Source organism: Botryllus schlosseri, chromosome 3 (assembly GCF_051294905.1).
Source record: "Botryllus schlosseri isolate E-star chromosome 3, Bs_hap1, whole genome shotgun sequence".
NCBI classification, from domain to species: domain Eukaryota; kingdom Metazoa; phylum Chordata; class Ascidiacea; order Stolidobranchia; family Styelidae; genus Botryllus; species Botryllus schlosseri.
The window spans coordinates 8,696,278-8,718,129 of NC_137238.1; the positions used below are offsets into that span (position 1 = coordinate 8,696,278).

The 21,852-nt window shown below is 41.7% G+C and overlaps 1 long non-coding RNA gene and 1 pseudogene across 1 annotated transcript; one reads left to right on the forward strand and one right to left on the reverse strand.

The window, feature by feature from the left end:
- Window positions 1–6,684: 6,684 nt before the first annotated feature.
- LOC145435721 (uncharacterized) lies at window positions 6,685–7,948 on the reverse strand. Its single transcript, XR_013913977.1, has 3 exons — window positions 7,923–7,948; window positions 7,204–7,264; window positions 6,685–6,993 (listed from the first exon to the last, which is right to left on the reverse strand). It is a non-coding gene; the product is annotated as an uncharacterized LOC145435721 (long non-coding RNA).
- LOC145436676 (U6 spliceosomal RNA) lies at window positions 7,720–7,790 on the forward strand (annotated as a pseudogene).
- Window positions 7,949–21,852: the final 13,904 nt, after the last annotated feature.

Below are 21,852 nucleotides of genomic sequence, written 5' to 3' on the forward strand. Positions count from 1 at the left end.
TGGCAATCCAAAAGCTATCTTCCCGAGCACAAAAATTATTGAATATGGTCTTGATCGAAAGCCACTGTTGCACCGATTCCGAAAATATAAATCAAAATAATGATCAGGCACTGATCCACCTAGAATCCGTCCTCCAAGTCGAAATATCGGCATTGTTCGAGCAATCGGAGAGTCGCAACGGGTTATTGTTATGGTCATTGGTGTTGCGGTTACCCGATTGTTCTAAACAATGCCGATATTTCAGACTTGGAGGACAGATTCTAGGTGGATCAGTGCCTGATCATTATTTAAATTTATATTTTTGGAATCGGTGCAACAGTAGCTTTCGATCAAGAATAGATTCAATAATTTCTGCGCTCGGGAAGATAGCTTTTGGATTGCCATGAATCCTACAGTCGCTTACGCAAAACAATTCTCCTCTCCAGCCTCTGCGAAGCGGAACGAAGCTGAAAAATCGGTCGTTGCCGTTCCATGTTTAATTTCTATAATGTTACTGCTCAGTCCAGCCACGAATGCCGAATACGCGGCAATCAACGACCTAATTTTGCAGTCATCTCAGCGGGAGATCACGTCGCGTTACATTGTGCGATATGCGTGCCCTGGTGCACAGACGATCCTCGCTAATTGGTCGCGGCCGCGCGTGACACTGGATAATACTTGTTTAATTGCAACTGAGTAGTAGCATGAGAATGGTAATTTCAAAAGGACGGGGTTTTGCGTTTCAAAAGGGTCGACACCCCCTGGCTACGAGCCTGCCGCCAACCCATGCAAAATTAAAAGTCGGCGCCTATTGGACATCAATCATTCCTATTCTATTTGCACTCAACCTGAATATTTGTACATGACAATTCCTTGACCCAATCACATACTTGAAGTAAAGGATCTCAAGAAGACGGACATGTATGTAAGCCTTGGTCGTAGGTGCCGTAATGCGGACAAGCGACCGGATGCTTAGGAAAACAATGGAAGGTGCGTAAGTTTGCTCAGGAGGCGTGTAAACGTGACTCAGTTGTTATTGAGCGCGTCGAGACTTTAGATCAGTGGTTCCCCACGTGGGCGATATCGCCTCCCCCCAGGGGGCGATTTGGGGTCTAGGGGAGCGTAAATGACGAAGGGGCGATAGGGGGCGAAAATAGCGAAGGGGGCGATGACGCGCTAAAACGGCTATATCGGAGTCAAGTCGGAGAAGATGACTTTTTTTTACTCACCACTTGCAAAAGTGACAACGAGCCGGAAAGTTTTTTTTTAAGTCAACCCGCCGATGATTACAGATTATATACTGATTTTTCTAAACAAAATCTGGGAGGGCGATGAACGGCGTTGAGCTTGGAAAAGGGAGCGATGAGTCGAAAAAGGTTGGGAACTACTGCTTTAGATTAACGTTTATGGTTCCCTGTATTAGCTGGTGTGCGTTTTTAGGTGATAGCAACCGAGTGGGCTCGCCCTGTGAGACCGCAGACTTTCGCGTATTCATAGGCAAGCCTTGTATGGCATTTACGTTAACACTGCTGTATGGGGAAAACAGCGCGCTGCTGTTGTATGGGAAAGCGCTAACGACTTTATCTTCAGAGCCCGGCTCATCCTACAGGAGTGGCTGCAGAGTGCACGGGGGCATCACGGTCCCGAACATGGAGATGGCCCCAGCTGCAACCCGATCTTCGACTCCGGCGACAGATCCGCGCCAACTGCCGGAGCGGCGAATTGAAGACGGCGGTTTATATCGTCGAGCGACGCCAGCCTCGACGACTCGCCTGACGAAGGTTCGTGTCTCGCATCGGCGCGCGCGTATTCAACTTGGCTGTCGATTTTTCAGTTGACGCCGAGGTAAGCGACGGCAGCTTTGTGTATTTTCGAATGTACGACGAACCGTGATGCTGCTACTATTTTAACCGTTTGGCGCCGACGTGAGTCTTTTGACCCATTGCCGGTACGAGGGAAGCGTTGACCCATTTCCGGTACGAGGGAAGCGTGTTATAATAGAACCACCACTATAGAGCCCAGGGGTGGTCAAACTACTGTGCGGCCCGCGAGAGTCTAACGAAACTTATGAAAATTATTGATAAAATGCGCATGAAAATTATTGATAAAATGCGCACAAAAATCGAATTAATGCTGAGACTTGATCAAACTTAGTATCTAGGCAGTGGTTCTCATACTGGGGGCAGTGGTTCTCACCCCCCCCCCTCGGGCGTGAAAGCATCTGAAGGTGTTCAACTGAAAAAATTATTCGCGCTCTGCGCGATCTACATCCCGTTCATCACTGTTGCTCTGCATTCAGTCTGAATCTCATATTTTAAAATCTCTCACACCGTCGTCTCCTTCCATGCCATCTCACTATCCGTTAGGTTTGCTCCATCCTGGTTGCGTTTTGTGATATGACGATAAGGGGGGCGCGAACTCTTTTACCGTCATAGAGGGGTGTCTTGAAAAGGTTTTTTATGTTTAATTTCTGGCGAAAAGGTTTTTTATGTTTAATTTCTGGCGCGACAGCCCTATCTATCTCGAGGCCCACGAAGTTAGAAAGGCCCCACCAAGTTTGAAAGGCTTCAGCTGCAAAGCATCACAGACACCCTAAACGAGATTGATAATTCGGATCACGAGTGTGATATCAGATTGGCCATTCCACTTTTCAATTATTTCAGTGATGTGCTTATAAAAAACGATTCGCACGTGTCTTAGGTAGATTCGTTCTCTGTATGCGCAGAATTAGGGTATTTATAGTGTATTATATTTTATCTGGACAAAGTAGAAGCGTGTTTCAATTTAACATGGTTATGATGCTGTCAGCATTGTGTGTCCTGAAGTGATCCAAAAGAGGAATTATTAAATCTATGAGCAGATCCAAGATGGAACGGGCGGGTGGCCAGAGACACTCCAGCGCGAACACAAGGTAGTATATAATATGTGATAGAAGACGTAGACACATGTGTCAATGGCAGGCAACATATTTTTGCAAACCACTATCCAAATACTAATCAAGAAATACTAATCAAGATTCCGGGGTCAGGACCAAAAAGAATACCAGGTTGAAGTACATTTTTGTTTGGCAAACGCCAGTCCAATCCTAATCCGATTCCGACTTATTGCAGGCTCACTGACGCTTTATTGTTATCTAGATAATATAGATTTGAAAAAAACGTCTAGATAACAATAATCTATAGACGTAAATCTATAGACGTATTTTATCCAATATCTTATAGAATTAGACATGAATACGCATGAATTTTCAAAATTATTGACAACCCTAATACACTGACAACTGAATGAAAATCGCTGACGAAGCACGCAGTAATGTAACAGCAACGTACAACTGAATGGAGGTAGCTTACATGCAGTTCCGCAACCTGCAACTGAATGAAGACCGCTGACACGAAGAACAGCAACACCGTCGACACCGCCATACAACGGAATGAAGATTGCCGACATGCAGGATGCAGTACGTCAACCGCAACACTGAATGAAGACAGTTGACACCGCCATACAACGGAATGAAGATTGCCGACATGCAGGATGCAGTACGTCAACCGCAACACTGAATGAAGACAGTTGACACGTAGAAAAGCAGCACCGACGTACAAATGAAGATTGCCGACACGCAGTTCTGCGACATTAACAAATGAAGATAGCCGATACGCAGTACTGCAACGTGAAACTGAATGAAGATAGCTGACCCGCGGTTCTGCAACAGCAACTTAATGAAGATAGCTGACCCGCGTTTGACCCGCGGTTCTGCAACAGCAACTTAATGAAGTTCACTGACACGAACAGCAACACCAGCATACACGAACAGCAACAACAACATCATACAACTGAATGAAGGTTGCCGACATGTTCAGCATGCTGACATGTACAGCAACAGGAACGTACTACTGAATGAAGATAGCTGACCCGCAGGTCTGCAACATGCAGAATCAACATCGCTGACACGAAGAACAGGAACACCAGCATACAACTGAATGAAGATTGCTGACACGCAGTACATGAACGGCAACATACAACTGAATGAACATAGCAACACCAGCATACAACTGAATGAAGATAGCCGACACGCAGTACTGCAACAGGAAACTGAATGAAGACAGCTGACCCGCAGTTCTGCAACAGCAACTGAATGAAGATCGCTGACACGAATAGCAACAACGACATACAACTGAATGTAAATCGCTAACACGAAGCGCGCAGTACTCCAACAGCAGTATACAACTATAGAAATTCATTCTATAATACAGAAATTCATTCTATGATATGCCGCAAATTAGCGCAGAAGTGAAGCTCCGGCGGGTATTTCGGAGGGAAAAGCGGTGATTTCAGCTCGGAGCGAAAAGAAGACCTTTTTTTTTGTTTTTCTCTCCACATTAGTCATCCACCCGGTAATGTGGAGAGAAAAACGTTATTTTGAGTTCTGAGCGGAAAAGATGACCTTTTTTTTTAGTCAACCGATCACAAAGTGGGAAAAATTCACCGGTTTTTGAGAATTCCACTCCGGTTTCGCATCTTGCAAATTTCTGAAAAAGTGTCCTCTTTTTACATTTTCAAAATATGGTAAGCCTACTATAATACAACCGGATGAAAATAACTGACACGTTGCTGTGAGATTGATTACTTTGCGTTTGCCAATGATTAACCGTGGTCCTTGTTTTTTTTTCTAATTAAAGGTAAGGACACGTCGGTCATACGAGAGAGAAAGTCAACCGACCGTAACACCAACGATCCGTGAACACACGCCGACCAATGAACGCCATCGCACCCGCCCTGTTCGGAAAACGGCACCGCAAAACTGTTCATTCTGTTCAGAAAGGCGACGAAGCAAGCATGGACTCACATCGAAAACGAAAAAGAGAAGAACGTCGAAAGAAGATACACGAAACGGGCTCGAACCAGACGGCTGGATACTGTTTTGAATGCGGCGAACTGTCATACAGAGCCGTACAGAGCGTCACCAGGTAACCAACATAGGTAAACCACCGAACAACGCTAATATAGGGCCGAGCCCAATTCTTCTCCTCAACAAAGTAGTGCTTAAACGCCAATCAGCACTTAACTAAAAACCGATCGGTACTCAGCGTTGAGTGTGCGCCAATTCTCTCTGCTCAGTTAAGTATCGATTTCCAGACGTCATTTTCCGGGATTGCGTTGCCAGATTATTTTCGCCTTCCACCTGACACGCGTGGCTGATCTTGTCATGGCAACGCGTCTGTGTCGTCCCTAATTTCGCTCCCTTACCAGTTACAAGCCACTTTTACCAGTTACCACACAAGCGGTTTTTCAAGCATTACATGCGTTTTTGTACTTGAAATCTGGATTTGTTCAACATCATGTTAGCCAGGTCACTTTAGGCCCGAAAATGAAGTATAGATTAGTAAGATCATGTCGTAGTTATATTGTTAGTCTCGTAGTTATATTGTTAGTCAAGTGTTTGGTTATAAGCACATTCGAATATACCCTGAATTCGTGCTTGGCAGCTTATTTTGCGACTGGGTTACTGGGCTTTCCCGTAGTATCCCAGTGCGGAATTATTGAGCAGCTTATGAATGCTACTTTCGAGATACCACCCGTGATTTTTACTGATACTTGATCAACAGTAACTTTCCTCATGAGCTGAACTGTTACTTTTCAGCGATATACTATTTTTCCCTTCTCTAGAACGTGGCTATCTAAAATGGAATACCGAAGCCGATTAACACGTTTAATTGAAGACCCACTCTAAATATTAGAAATAATTCATGAAGAACCAGAACGTCCATGCGCTACACAAAAGTATCTAAAAGATGTAATGAACCCATTCGAAGTCTATTCTGAAATAAAGTTCAAAAGCCGTTATCGATTTTCGAAGGACTCCGCCATTGACGTCTTCAGGGTGATAAATCACGAGTCGTTGTCAGTTCGGGGACAGAGTCTACCCCCACTGCTCCAATTTATTGTGGCGTTGCGTTTTTTTGCGAAAGGGCATATACAGCAATCAGATGGTGATTTGATCGGTGTTTCGCGTAACACAGCAAGGCGGAGCATACATCGAATCGCTAATGCAATCGCCACTCAAAAGCCGAGTTTCATCCAATACTTCCAAGAAGATGCTCGAAAGCTGAAAGAAGGCTTCTTCAAAATCAATGGCTTTCCGGGAGTCGTGGGGGCAATTGATTGTACACACATTCCGGTTGTATCACCAGGCGGAGATGAAGCGGAGATATTTAGAAACCGTAAAGATTTCATGTCAGTCAATGTGCAGGTCATATGTGACAGCAACAGGAAAATTTTGAACATTGTTGCCCGGTGGCCTGGTTCTACTCACGACTCCCGGATTTTCAACAACAGTGCCATTAAGGACGACTTTGAGAGGGGGTTGATCGATGATGTCCTACTGGGTGATAACGGCTATGCCTGCCTGCCGTACTTAATGACACCATTGATCAATCCAACAACTCGCCAGGAAAAGCGCTACAACAAAATGCATATAGCAACAAGGTCGCGCGTGGAGCACTGCTTCGGGGTGCTAAAGCGCAAATTCCTGGCCCTCAGCATCCCATTACGAACGAGACTTGACAATTCGTTAACGATCATCATCGCCATTGCTTGCCTCCATAATGCATCAATAACAAGGAATCAGTTCCTAGAAGAATAAAATCTGGAAATTGAAACCCAAGATTTACATTCGAACACTGGCGATTACAGCTTCTGGGAGGGCAGTGAGGCAGGGCTTCATTGCACAACTGTGAGCTGTAGCACAGCATTCACATAGATATATTCGTTTTCATATTTCCTTCATTTCAATCAGTTAATTCTGTTCTATATTGCCTTATTTATTCCGGTCATTTGATTCAACAAATATATTATTGATCAAGTTGTAACGTTACTAGCACGAGAACATGTAGTAAGTGAATAACTCGCAATAACAGGGAGTTGCACATCAAGTTTATTGTGAGATACGGTGTGGTTCCATCTGGTCCACTTTCTGGCGCTTCTTCCATAGTTAACCATAATCACCAATAGATGCCTCTGAAAATGTCAAAATTTCTAGGCGTCTAATTATTTTCCCCTTTCGGATTAGGGATGTTATGGTAGACGAGAAACATTGGTGATCATGGTAAACATTGTTCGATGTCTGGCTGCATGCCATCAAAGAAATGCCTACTTTCTTATACACAAGACTGCTATGACGGAAATCAACAACGATGTAGTAATAATTGGAATAAAACTATGACATACCTTATTGTGTACGCACTGCACTCATGGTCGACGTACCTAGTATCCACATATCGCGCAAACCCTGATAAATATAAGATGTGTTCAACATAAACTGAAATCTGCTTCGAGAAGTTTGCTCAAAAGAATATGCTGCATAACCGAGTGAGATAGTATAATGGTTATGCGTCCAACTTCTCGATCGGTAGGTCGTGGGTTTGATCCCCGGCCGGGTCTGACCGAGGACTCGAAAACTGGTATCGGTACGCGACGCGGCTATCCTGCAATCACGTATAGCATGGAGGAGAAAAAAACTGGGTTCAGACTAGATGACCATGCTATAAAGGCCGTATCACATCTCCATCGTCGAAGCATCTCGATGGTGCAAGCGAAAAAGAAAACCATATCTCTCTTTAAACGAGTGCTGGCTTATAGTCACATACGTTAGTCACATATCACAGTTGTTGAGTGCAAATGGGGAAGTTTTATGGTTTCTGTAGACATCAATATTTCAACGTTATCGACCTCCAACGAAATGTCCGTATCAAAGAAGATTAGCATGGCCCCTGCGCAAGGATGACACAAAAAATCGTGAATCTATATCGAAGAAGCGACGATGATGAAGTTAAAATATTGGCGATGATATGAAGTTAATGTTTTGGCAAGGACTTTTCAAAATATAACAGGTCTTTATTGCAATGCTGAACATAATGGAGCGACGTACAAGAAAACGTAATATTTACCCGTCGGTGAAATGACTTCCTTCCACCATAGCAATTTACAACGTAGCTGGCATGGAGACTCCGCTTTGAGAACTAGCGATGTTGTGACCGACAGCACTACTAGCGGATAGGTAACATACTCATTACTCAACTCACTAGTCAGTACCCACTCAGTTAGGCTATCACTAGGTCTTAGCGAATAAATTAACAATATGAAGTTATTGTTTCGCGTTATTCTGAAGTTATGTGCTCCAAATGGCATGTTCAAATACTCGGGTAACCAGCGGCCTCTTTCACCTCTATTATTATAATGCCATATATGTGTTGGTCGTCATAAGGTGGTAGCTGGTAAGTATAGGGGTTGGCAGACCATTTCTGAGTTGAAAAATCTAGTTGAAACACAAGAACGCGGCGCATCTCTGTTCATTTAGCGCAAGAGAGGCAGAAATGGTAGATATGGTGCTGACTTTAATTTTGCAACTGCTATAGTGCAGGCAATGACAGGTTTATACAAGATTCCGTCCCAACTGCAAGCATAACAAGAATGGTTTTAGCCTTTTAGGGATGCCGACTAAACATTGGTCGCGGAAATATTTTAATGGAATGTTTTGTAGGCCTATGTGCTGAGTGACGTAGTGAAGATTAGTTATGGTAGTAGGAAGGTACCGTTGCTATAATCAACTGTTGCTATGCTATCACTGTTGTATTTCATCTACAGATAATAATAATTAATTTCCGACACGACGTTGGGCTCAATAACAAATTTTGGTAACGGTATTATATATGCTGTGATCATACCCAAAGGTGTTGTTGGAAGTGTTTCGCGTTATTACTGCATTCACCACTACATTATTAGTACATTCACCCTAACCGGTAACCCTAGGGTACCGTATCTCAACATTACAGGCTCACCCTAACCCTAATATTACGGTAACCTACCAGAGATGAGCATGGATTAGGATTAGGTTTTGAAAAAACAGGATTTGTGAAATTTTGTCGGATTTGGATTAGACATTTTTTTCGGAACGGATTAGGATTTGGATTGGATTTACCTATTTTCTGGGAGATTGAAATGTCGTGTGGCGAATGGCGACAAACTTTATTCAGATCAGTTATTAATGTACTTATGGTTGCTAAGTTATCTTGAATCAAGTGAATCGTTGGTTGTGAAAGAAAATTTTCGAATCCCTCCATTGTATTTTTTCTGAATTTCCAGTTGGAATCGGATTAGGATTGGACATGGACTTGAATATGAAAAAGTTATGGATTAGGATTTGGATTTGAAGGTTCGGATTTGGATTGGATTAGGATATAGAAATTTCAAATCCGCTCATCTCTGTAACCTACCCACCTTCAAAAGGGCAAGTTTTTGCAACTTTTTTTACAGCATCTGGAAGCTTTGTAAATACTCATAATGTATATGAAGTATGGTGTTTTAATCTGTTTGGAGGAGTTTTATGTTGCAACTTTTTTCAACTTTTGTCTATATTTTTCATGCAACTTTTATCAAGTATTGCGCAAAATATGCTATAAAACTAGAATAAAGACTAAATTAATGGAATTCAAGTGACAATGCGGCCCACCATACGCGCCGGACGCAGGTATACTGGGTGTGCCGTGTTTACCTAGCAATTTTTTCGGGTATGCGGCATCCCCACTATTCCGTTAGTTCAGTTAAGTGAGTTTCATGACTAACTGGTAAATTGTGCAAACCCTATGTAAATAAAAATGTAAACATGAGCGATTGAATAGCGAAGGTAGAAACGGAACAAGCAGACACCATGCAAATTTTAAACTGCTGGAACCTTTCGAGTATCTCATACCCTCATGACTTCAAAAAATTGTATAAATGCAACTTCTGTAACTTTTGTTAAAATTTAAAAAAATAAATGCAACTTTTTCAGGTTTTTAGTGCATCAAAAACTTGCCCATATAACCGTCTCCTTAAACGCTAATCTTACGTTACCCTAACCACAGCCCTCTCCCCAACGCACCTACAACCCCAATCTTACGATTCCCTAACCCGCCTCCAACCTAACCAGACGCGAAAAATAATCTATTTTGAAGTTTATAAATTTTGAAATGTTTAAGGGAATCATTTATTGTTGATTATGGTGAACATTGTTTGATGTGTGGCCACTATCAAAGAAGCGCCGTTATTTTCAATAAAAGTCATTTTCTCGCTGTTTATCACTAGCCTACAGTTAATAATTATAGATGACGATGACGGAGCTTAATTTGAACTGGTGGCGGGACGGTCTAAAAGTGGTTCACGAAGACAAAAAGGTTGAGAAACACTGCTCCAGACAGTTCAAGGATTCTGCTTTTTTTTAAATGACTCTCAGAGTTGTCTGAAATTTGGATACAATGATGCAGATGGCAATACGAAATTCCACATTGCACAATTTTGCATCTTCGCGTATAATGTGAAATTTTCTACATATCTATAGTTGGATCTGTTTGTTTTGTGAAGAAGCTTCGCTCATGTACCTGGCTGAATTGGTAAGCATTAAAACGAAATTATTTCTTTCAATTTCCAGCTTCTTCAGTGCGTCGTCAATCTACGTGCTGGATCACTGTCTCCACTATACTGGTCTGGTGTCCAAGATGTAGGACTATACGTCTTTTCATGCACAGAGATGTCGCCAATGAGTATATAGAAGTAGTTTTCCCTCTCTTCAACTACGAGAAATGTGCTTGCCATAGAGGAGCTCCTATACGACACCAACGAAATGCAGTTAGCAAAAAAACTTTTCACACCGGTAACAAATTTGACTAAAGGTCAACGCAACAATTAATTTTGATAAAATTTTTGACTCTTTTGACATGTCAAAAAATATTCGCCCTAACAGTGTAACAGTGTAATAAAAAATATTCGCCCTAACAGTGTAATATTGACATATTCTCCAGTGAAAATTGTTACGTAGATATGTAATGCGAAACAAGTATTTATACTTCCTGTATGGCCTTGCATGTGAAATTCATTGATAATCTTGAACGAAAATAGAAAAGGAAGGAACATACACATAATTTCCTATTTTTATTGCTGAGAAATTGCATCATTTATATTAAATAAATATCACCAGAGCAACAATAATGACTTGTGCAAATCCTAAATCAGACTTTGATTTGTCTAGGAAAGCAGATTTGCGATTTGGAATTTCTGCTGTCCTTACGTGCATATGTAATCATGTACGAATGAAATGGATGTTCAGTAATTGCATGGTGAGTTTCAACTGTCAATATAGTACATTGATAATTTGCTGTTTGTTGACAGATTTGGAAGTCATACGTCCTCGAAGTAGGGATTCTGTCCCAACCATCAGCCAGAAGAACGACTCCTTTGGGCGCAAGCAAATATCTCCTGTCTATTCTTGAGGATTCGTGAAGATCTATTGGAGGATATGTCCGATTGAATTCAATTTACATATATAGTCGTACTATTCTGCGATCTGCATGTTAATAGTGAACCAGTCATGTACATTAGAATATTTCGTCATCATTGGTAATAAAAATACCTCCACTGGAGGATCTTGAAGGAATGAATCTTTTGATTTTTTCATACGTAGTTGGAGGAAGGTGGTTCCACAATATGATTAGCGGGCATTCAGTATTATCATCGCGACATTTCCAATTTTAGCCCATAAAAATTTGATTGAAGTCTTGTAGTATTTCCTCCTGGATGCAATTCACTATTGATAAGCACAGGTAGATAATGCTGGTCGCCGAAATGTTTTTGATTTCTGAAATTTTAGTGTCTCCGGGACACCACAACCATAACCCACAGCCCTGCACGGTGAACGCTGTTTTTTGCCCCTGGAGACTTTCAAAACAGCAGGCTCTTGATGTGCAGTGAGCTTATCATCAATCCAGGAATATATAAATCCATGCCAAGAGTTTCTAAGCGTAATATTCGTATCAGACTAAATTCACCGCGGAGAACTGGATGTCAAACTTTACTTGAAATGTCTGCTGGAAATATCCCAATATCACTGCATAGACGTTCTACGAAGCGATAGAAAATACTTTCCCTGAGGGAGATACTACCGTTGTCTAAAATTCTTAGCAATTACTCCTCATTGAATACCATATCCAAGAATTATCCGAACTCCAAATGAGTTCAATTTACAGCAAAAACCAGCACAATCCGCACTACAGCAACGGCATCGTCATATTTGGTTACCTACCCACTAGGGCAGTGGTTCTCAACCTTTTTGTCTTCGCACTACAGCAACGGCATCGTCATATTTGGTTACCTACCCACTAGGGCAGTGGTTCTCAACCTTTTTGTCTTCGCGGACCCCTTCCGGACCGTCACGGAGCCCGCGGACCCCCACGATGCTTTAGATCAAATTTAGCGCAATTATCATGCAATCGCCATTTGACTTGTGCAAGTGATAGCTGTAGGCTTAGTTATAAAGAGCAACGAAATGACTTTTCTTGAAAATAAGATCATACTCTTCGTGTTGAAATTGGGATGACTTTTAATATTTCAAAGTAAATTCTGCAACTGCATATCCTTAAATACGGGGTGGTGTCTTGAAAATACGCGCCTTCGGTTTGATATGTACGAGTGCCGAAAATTCATTCCCACAATTTTAGGTTATGGCGAATGTAATAATAACGCGTAACGCTTCCGACGACACATTTGGGTATGATCGCAACAAATATGGCACCAAAATTGAAAAGCGATTTTTTCAATGTATATACAACGTCAAGCCTGGTCATTTCTATCTAGCACAGGGGTGTCAAACATACGGCCTGCGGGCTGCATCCGGCTCGTCAGACCACTTCATCCGGCCCGCGAGGCCATTCTGAGTAGATCGAAAAAAATTAATCTCATTATCCGACAGATTTTTAACAGAAGTTGAGATTTTACTACTAAATAATTCAACGCAAATAATTCAGCATATTTTTCACCACGAATAGGTCGGACCAACGACGCATATCCGTTGTCCAGTGACATTGTCCACTAAAACGGGCACAGAAATATTTCAACGATATCCTCGTTACAGCCACTCTTATAGTAGGTAATAAATGTATTCAATCGGCCAATTATCGTATTTTTGATAATTCCATTGTTTGCGAATAACGTTGTTGTTGGAATAAAGTGGGCCCACATATTCCGTGATATCAATAAAGCATTCCAGTGAAAAGCAAAGATATGAATGTCGACATAGCATATTGAAATTATTTGACTGGTCCGGTCCGCGAGTGACTAAAACTCCACAAAACATCTTCAAACAGCATAATGTTTGTATCAGCAGGCTATTGGCAATTTTGGGATTAAAATGAGCCCGCACAGTACGATATTGCATCTCAGACGGCCATACTGTTGATGTGAGCTCTGGAGTTTTACTAGTAATGAAGCGAAACTGTGCCACGTGATTTCATGATTAAAAAAAATACAAATTAGGTTATTAAATATTTTGAGACCCCCAGGGGTCCGCGGACCCCCGGTTGAGAACCACTGCACTAGGGGGAGCTGCAAACCACAAGTTACCAGATCGAGTCTCCATGCCAGCTATGTTGTAAATTGCTATGCTTCCACACACTCCAATCACCCAAGCTGCTCACCGCACGGCCACCGCCAAGAAGAATGACATGTGCGAGCGATTTCTCTCACTTCCATCGCGATGATTCGAGCGTGACCGTATAATTAAATTATGAATACGAGTTCTATCTCTACACTTCGATATTTTAAGATTTCTTCAATCTTTCGATCCATCTCTCTCTCTCGCAACTCAATCTGCTCCTCCACCCAGTGCCTAATCTATCTCCACTCAATTCTGCTGCCTTCAATTTATCCGTTATGTACGAATATTAGCACCTTATTGAAGTAGACATATTTTAGGAGTCTTGTAATTTTTCAATTTTCAATTTCAAGTATACCATTTTTAGCCTAAGTTCTTCTTTTCTCAGTTCACTCTCCTCCTCCATCATTTTGCTTTCTCTCATTCTCAGTTCTTTCAGCCACATTGCTTCCTTCATTTTTTCCTGTAGGTATTGAGTTTAACATGGAAGAAAAAACCTGGTGTATATTATCATAGTAGTTCCTGAAACTATAGAAATCCAGTTATAAAGGTATGTTGGGAGGGTTGGTATTCAAGTGTTGGGAGGGTTGGGTAGTTAAGTATTATATCGGCGAAATATATTTTGATTATTGTCTGCATTTATTGCAAAAATATTTACTTCGGACAGTTTTCGCATTTTTGATTTTGGGAGGGATTCCTGAAACTACAGAAATCCAGTTATAAAGGTATGTTGGGAGGGTTGGTATTCAAGTGTTGGGAGGGTTGGGTAGTTAAGTATTATATCGGCGAAATATATTTTGATTATTGTCTGCATTTATTGCAAAAATATTTACTTCGGACAGTTTTCGCATTTTTGATTTTGGGAGGGATTCCTGAAACTACAGAAATCCAGTTATAAAGGTATGTTGGGAGGGTTGGTATTCAAGTGTTGGGAGGGTTGGTATTCAAGTATTATATTGGCGTAATATATTTTCTGTTGTAAACTGGAGGGCGATCCTGAATCTGTATAGGTCTGCGGTAGGCCTAGACGTGTCTTGTTGAAATAACGTCCGTATCTATTCTTGTTGTATCCATTTTGTCTCGTGATGCTTGGGTGGCGGAATTGGTATAGAATACATTTTGTTGCATTAGTAATGCTGTTGACTTGAGAATGAAGCCAGCCGAATTGCAGATAGGATTGATTGTGAATTTTGTTATTTTTACTAGTTATATTGGCGTGATCCCACATTGAGAAGTTTGGGTTGCTAATGGTTTTATTAGTGTTGCGCTGCTGTTCTGTGATTTTGAAATATATGTTTGCGTTGTTTGTTCTGTGATTGTGAAATATATGTTTGAGTGACAGGTAGCAAAACGTTACCTGGGATTTCTTGAAGAAAATCCACTCTGGAATGGGATGTGCTGCGATCAATGCAAAAAGCATATAAAACAACTCTGGAATGGTATGTACTGCGATCATATGCAAAAAGGTGAAACGCTATAGGGGATGGAGTTGTAGGATTTGTCACATCAGCACGGCATAGCCGCAACGAAAACTGACCTATTACTCGAGAGTTTGCTTCGAGTGGTTCTCCTGATGCGCCCTATAGTCAGTCTACTATTACGAAAATCCGACAACCTAGAATTATCTGTGCACTACTATTACAAAAATCCGACAACCTAGAATTATCTGAACATTGCACATTGAGTTTGACCCATCTGCTTGTCTTGAGTTTGTGAATTTTCAGTGATTCTAAAACTTTTTTGGCTTGCAGCACACTGGGAAAGTTATAAAACACTCACAGCTCACGATGAGTTCACGATTTTTTATGAGTATGCCTATCGATACGCCGATACGCGTAACTGAACGAAACAACTGAAGCAAGGTTTACAGTGTGGACAAAAATACCAGCATATCTCCGTCAGTTCCAAGCATCTTCTCTGCTGTACAGCTCTTCATCAGTGAAGACATAAAAGCTGTGTTCACGTAGTCACAGAGATGCACTTAGACAGTAAGATGCTGATTTTGTTGGTTGATACAATGGTTATCATGAATATTATCATTATGACTAACGGCGAAAATGATAGGATGTGGAGGGAGACACGAGACAGTCATGTCACTCATTAATATATCAAATTTGACGCGTTTTAATGTCATGCTTCAGTGATTTACATCAAATTTGCATTGTAACTGTAACATCTTCCGTTGTGTTGTTTCAATATCGCTAAAACTTCTTGTACCTCTATGCAAATTTTGCTAAATATACCACATGAAGTCCAATGTTACTGAGGCTTGATAGTAGAGGCTTCTCATTTTTTGACGACTTGCCTTGAATGTGGTATGTTAAAAAACTGGAAGTAAAACGGAAAGTGAAATAATATGAAGTCCAATGCTACTGAGGCTTGTTAGTAGAGGCTTCTCATTTTTCGACAACTTGCCTTGAATGTGGTATGTTAAAAAACTGGAAGTAAAACGGAAAGGGAAATAATATTCGCTACGCGAACACAATCAATTCATGTTACTCTTCCACATTGATTCCAAGTGCGGACATTTTAGGAAGTTGAAAATTGATAATAAATTGAAATTGTGGCAATTATATGGTATACTATAACGATGTGCCTAAGTACTGTAAATCTACATCAGATGCACTTCAGCCAGTCTTCACACCGCTTTCATCGGCATACGACGCAGGACACTGCCAGAATACTTATAAACTGCCCGTTATTATATAATCTAACTTCTTTCGTTGCTGTTGGCCTTCGTTGCTGTTGGCCTATTATATAATCGAATTGCTTTTCGTTGCTGTTGGCCTATAAGTTGTCGCAGCTGGGGAATAGCCGCCGTTTCCCTTCTCTTTTTCGACTTGTACACTGTGACTCCATACGTGCCACTACACCCCATCAGAGTCGGATGAAAAACTATGTAGCATACCCTCAATTCGATAACAAAATATATTTTTGAATATATATGAACATAACTTAGGGGTACCATGTTTATTTTCAGACTTGCAAAACCGGAATTTTCAAAACCGGAGAAGAATTCGCAAGAACTGGTACATTTTTCCCACTTCGTGGTCGGCTGACTGAAAAAAACGTTTTTCCTTCACGTTATCGGGTGGTGAACTTGAAAGGTCAACTTTCCACACTGCTCCTGAAATACCCGCCGGAGCGTCACTTCGTTGCTAATTCATGGCGTCTCGGTCGAATTTTGCTTTAAATATGACCAAAATTCTCAAAAAAGAGGACAAATCCTCCAGGAAGTAGGTTAAAAGAGGACGTACGGTAACCCTGTATATAGCTGTCATCGGTTCATAAATCAGATCCGGTTCACCCCATGCGAGTGGTACACCCTAGGGGCTAGGGTGTACGAAACACCCGGTTGAAAAGCATACCGTAGATAATGTGCGACGACGTGGATCATATGACAATGCGCCCATTGCGGTGCCGAAAGTGTGGTATCTGGGGAGGCAAAACCTACATTTTGGAGATCGGGCACTCAGAGTCGAAGGGCAGACCAAACAAAATATAGTGAAAAAGACCCGGAAAAGCACGGTCGCATCCCTGCCGACGGAGTATTTCTTGTCTCGGCTCGTCTAATTCAATCTATCCGCAGATGCCGACTCGGAGAAGTTATATATAAGCGAAATATCGCAAATTTCTCTTCCCGATGGGACGGCAAACGCATTGTCCGAATGGAACTGAAAAAATCGTCAGATATCGGAATTATTTGGATTGGTGACGGGTCCAATAGGTTCTCGGCGAGAAATTCGACTAGTCCGAATATAGTCGTCAGGGTTCGTAAGGTGGCTTCGGCGATCGTCGGGGCGACTTTTATCCGTCCGGAATGACATACTTGGAAGAAAAGACGATAAAATCGTCGAACTATAAATGTCTGTCTCTGACTCTAATATAGTTGAGAACAATTCCACAGACGAGGCATGCGGGCCGAGAACGCAATACCGCGTAAAATGCTAATCGCAAGCACGTCAGAAACGAGTGCTGACGTGTCTGGTAACGTAACGCGGATATATTTTATAACGTCTGGGCGGATATTGTGCGACGTGAAAAAGTGGCGCAGGAGCCCATCAGCTGCGACAGCTAAGGCTTGTCATACCTGACCCGGAAGTTGTTGCGAATCGAGAAATTCGACGACTCGTTTAGAAGCTTCTCACCCATGTGCAGCGAGGCAGGTTATACGTTCAATTCACACACACAGTGCCCTCGAATTTACTATTAGGTTAGTTCGAATTATTTTGCTTCACACGTCAGAAAAAATAACAATTATTCACGATTTTCATTCGCACCACACTGCAACGTTTATCATTAGCACTAGTGCGAAACCGTCACACAGGTTGAAAAGCACTGATCAAGAGAATGGAACTCGATGAAGAAACGGGCCGCAAACTGCAGTGCCATGTGACTGGGCGATTATCTAAGGAGTGCACTGTAAATCAGACCAGTGAACTTCACCCGGGTGTATTGAGTACAATAGTTCAGTGCCATAAATTTCAAAGGTTGCATCGTATCGCACATCGCGTGTCTTGCTCAGGTAATTAATGATAGAACCATGTGTACTATATGTATTTGTGGTATTCATGGTGTTCGTTTCTGTAACTGCTGTATTATAGCACGGTCCACTTCCAGGCGTTTTAGAAGGCAACGTTTACGCGGATGAGGTGACCTGTAATATGCCACACTCGGTAAGAAATTTGGCACACTTATTATTTTGTTGTACGGCGATTTTGTTCACCGCATCTTCTCGCGGCACCCCGGAGCTGTCCAATTGGTACACTGGTTGAGAGCCACTGGCATATAGAGTTGGAAATATGCAAGCAAGTACACAATACATAAAGAGATCGAGGATGCGGCACGCGACAGTAGGGACGGTCGGCAGGCCATGGCGTGTACAATGCTAATGCGGGCTAGTGCAATAGTGCATAATAGCACGCTAGGAAGCCTCTCGTAGGAAGTAATATAGTCGAGGGATCTCAGATGTTTGCACGCTAATATATGAACGGGCGGGTGGCCAGAGACGTTCCAGAGAGCGCGTAAGGTAGTATATAAATTAATAACAGATAGAAGACGTAGCCACAGGTATCAACGGCAGGTAACACATTCTTGCAAACTACAATACAGATAAGGATCAAGATTCCGAAGTTCTGGACCAGAAATGAAAACATGTTGGAGGTATATTCATGTTCAGCAAACGAGACAATCCGCTTTTACCCGTTAGAAGAACCGAGCTGTCTAGCAAACATGTCCCACCGCCAACACTTCCTGTAAGCGAATGAACGCGAATCAAGGTTTAGAAGACTCTCGCAATGAACCGGTGTTTACCCCAATTGTCCGTAATCAACGAAATAACACTCATGACTACTCGTAAACTACTCGTAACTCAGCAGTGGTGCTAATTGGCGCATTTGCGAACCAAATTCCGGAATTGTGACTTATTTTCATGTTAGTTGGCACCTGATTTTTCAGTTTGGCGCGTAAGCACTATTTAGGTACTTTCCACATTCTTCAACTTCAACAGCGCAACGAAACACAAGCTCATTGTCCATTGCTGCGACGCCAGCTGATCACTCACTCTCGCCGTGCAGCCGCCCATTTGCTCCTAAGCTACGCATGTTCCAGCACTAGTACGACTGAGAACAGAGCAGCGTAACGCTCGACAATGTTGGAAATTTGGTTCTAATAATTGATGTGTCCTTAACAGGTTTTGTCTCACATTTGCTATGAAAAGCAGTGGTGCATACGAACAGCTTTGTGATGCTGGTTTGCTGCTGCTACCTAGTAGAAGGACTCTTTTTAACTACAGGTTCGTTTTCTACTCATGAAAACTTGGGCCGGCCCGAACCCGGATCCAATTTAATATCTCACTTTTGTTGTAATAGAAGCGTCCATAGCTCGTCACCCGGATTTCTGGACACCACTATACAAGAGCTAAAGGAGAAATCAAGATCAATGGAGGAGCATGAACGTCTTGTACTATCAATGGATGAGATAAAAGGTACTATAAGGTGTGTTAGGTCAATCGATAATGGATATATTTTGTTATCATTGCTTTGTAGCAGTGCTCTGCACCAGACTTTACAGTTAATCTTTTTGCACTGCTATCCAATGTAATCTTCCACGTGCCTGATTACATCTGATTATTGTATTTTCAGTGAAAGAAAATATATTTTATTCCGCAAGCCTCAACACATAATGGTAGGATTCGTCGATCTTGGGAGTCAAGACCTGCAAATGATGGCGAAGCAGCTACACACGCTTTTCAACTTTATGTCAGGGGCCTTGTAACGTCATTTTCCAAGCTCTTGGCATACTACGCTACAAAGTCTGTGACTTCATTTCAACTCTCCTGTATATTTTGGGAATGTGTCGGCATGTTGGAGGATTGTGGATTTCGAGTAGCTGCATTTGTTGCTGATGGACTAAGTGCGAATCGCAAAATGTTCCAAGAGCTCAATAACATGAATTTGGAGTATACATACAAATGCAGAAATATATTCAACCCCGGAATATGAAACATTTCTGATTTTTGACCCTCCTGATTTATTGAAAACCGTACGCAACAACCTATACGCCAGTCGCAGTGGTGGTACTAAAATTATCGCCAAATATGACAAAGTTATACGTTGGCGGCATTTTACAGCTGTTCCAAAACTGTTTAAAACAACATAATTGAGATGCTGCGAATTGACAGATGCACAATTGCACATTTACGTATGCAAAGCTTTGCGAAGATGCGTGGGATTTTTGCTGCTCAGCTTCTGTCTAATAGTGTTGCACGTATCATGAGAGCGCGGGGAGGTGACGAGCAGGGTTGTAACCAAGTCACATGGTTCCGAGTCACGAGTCAATCATACTTTTGTGGTTTTGACTCGAGTCGAGTCATTTTCAATTCATCACAGACTCGAGTCCGAGTCCAAGTCACCGTTTAAAGGGTCAAGTCCGATTCATGGTGTTATGACTCGAGTCGAGTTCAAGTCACAGTATTGAAGTCATGTTCAACTCATGTTTTCAATCCTGCTTGGGTGATATCGAATTCCTTGTTTGCGAAACATGCTCATTTTGTCCCTATCAGAGTCTTGGCACGTGTTTATTTAGGCAGATAACGGACAGTTCCTGGCCTCATTTACCGATGCTAAAGATAACTTTACTATTCGCAGAACTTAAAATCAAATAACTTTACTATTCGTAGAACTTAAAATCAAATATCTTTCTTGTCAGTCTAATACATCACCCATACAAGCATTCACTTTTTATTATGAGCACATCGACGATAGCTCACGAATAGCTGATAGAGAACCAACGAATTCACGTGTACATAGTATCTGATAGAGAACCAACAAATTCACGTCAAGATACTAGTTGATAGAGAATCAATAGATGCATGTTTATGTAGAGGTATTTACAACAGGCCAGCATGCTGTAATATCGTGCATGCAACTATGTGCATTGTGCAGTGACAACAGAACAGATACCTTTTGATTATACTAAACGTTTTCCCAATTGCATTACAGACTACATCGCAGTTACAGCATTGGAGAAATAATTGTGGAATGGGGCTGTTCAAAAACATTTTTTCAAATTTTCCGGCTACTTCTTAAAATTGCTAGATAGCCTAAAAAATCAAATTTGGCTCAATTCCAACCAGTAGAAAGCAATGCTATAAAAGAAAATTTTAGACTAATTACAAATAGAGATTTTCGAATTTTACCGGCTATCTCATGATATTGTTACATTGTGTAAAAATATGATTCATAGCAAATTTGACTCAATTCCAACTAGAAAAAGTGAAGTTATTAGAGTAGAATGTTTTGGATATGAAAAAATAGTCGGCTTACTACTGTGTAATTATATTATATGAAAGAATTTCTCACTAAAATACTCCATTTATTTTCAAATCCAAAATATTCTCCTCTCACATCATTGATTCCACTTTTTTCAAATGAGAGGGTTAACTGCGGTCACCACTTGGTGGGATCGAGAGCTACTGGTCCTTTCAGTCGCGTTGCAGTCGCGTGTGACTCAATACATCAGCAGTACCCGAGCGACGTTCGCAGTTATTGTATGACTTCCTGTAATGGGTAAAATTGCTGGAAAGACTTTACAAGAACTCCGTTAAGAATTGAAAAAACGTGGAGCAAAGACATCTGGCCGGAAAAGTCAACTATTGGAAAGGTAAGTAGGGCGTGTTGCTGCGGTATGCGCACCACTATAATTAAGCTGGGTTTTATATAAACAATTGCAAGGCAGTCGGCCATCTGTGTGTCTGTCTCGTAGCAAATTTATGAGCTACTCCATTGTTGTTACATAGACTCGAAGCTTATGACCGAAACAAAGATTTCCGGGGACCTCAAATTATCTTGCCAGCACCAGACCCTGTGGAGTGGCCAAAAGAAGGATTTAGCCAAATATGTGAGGATCACCAGCAC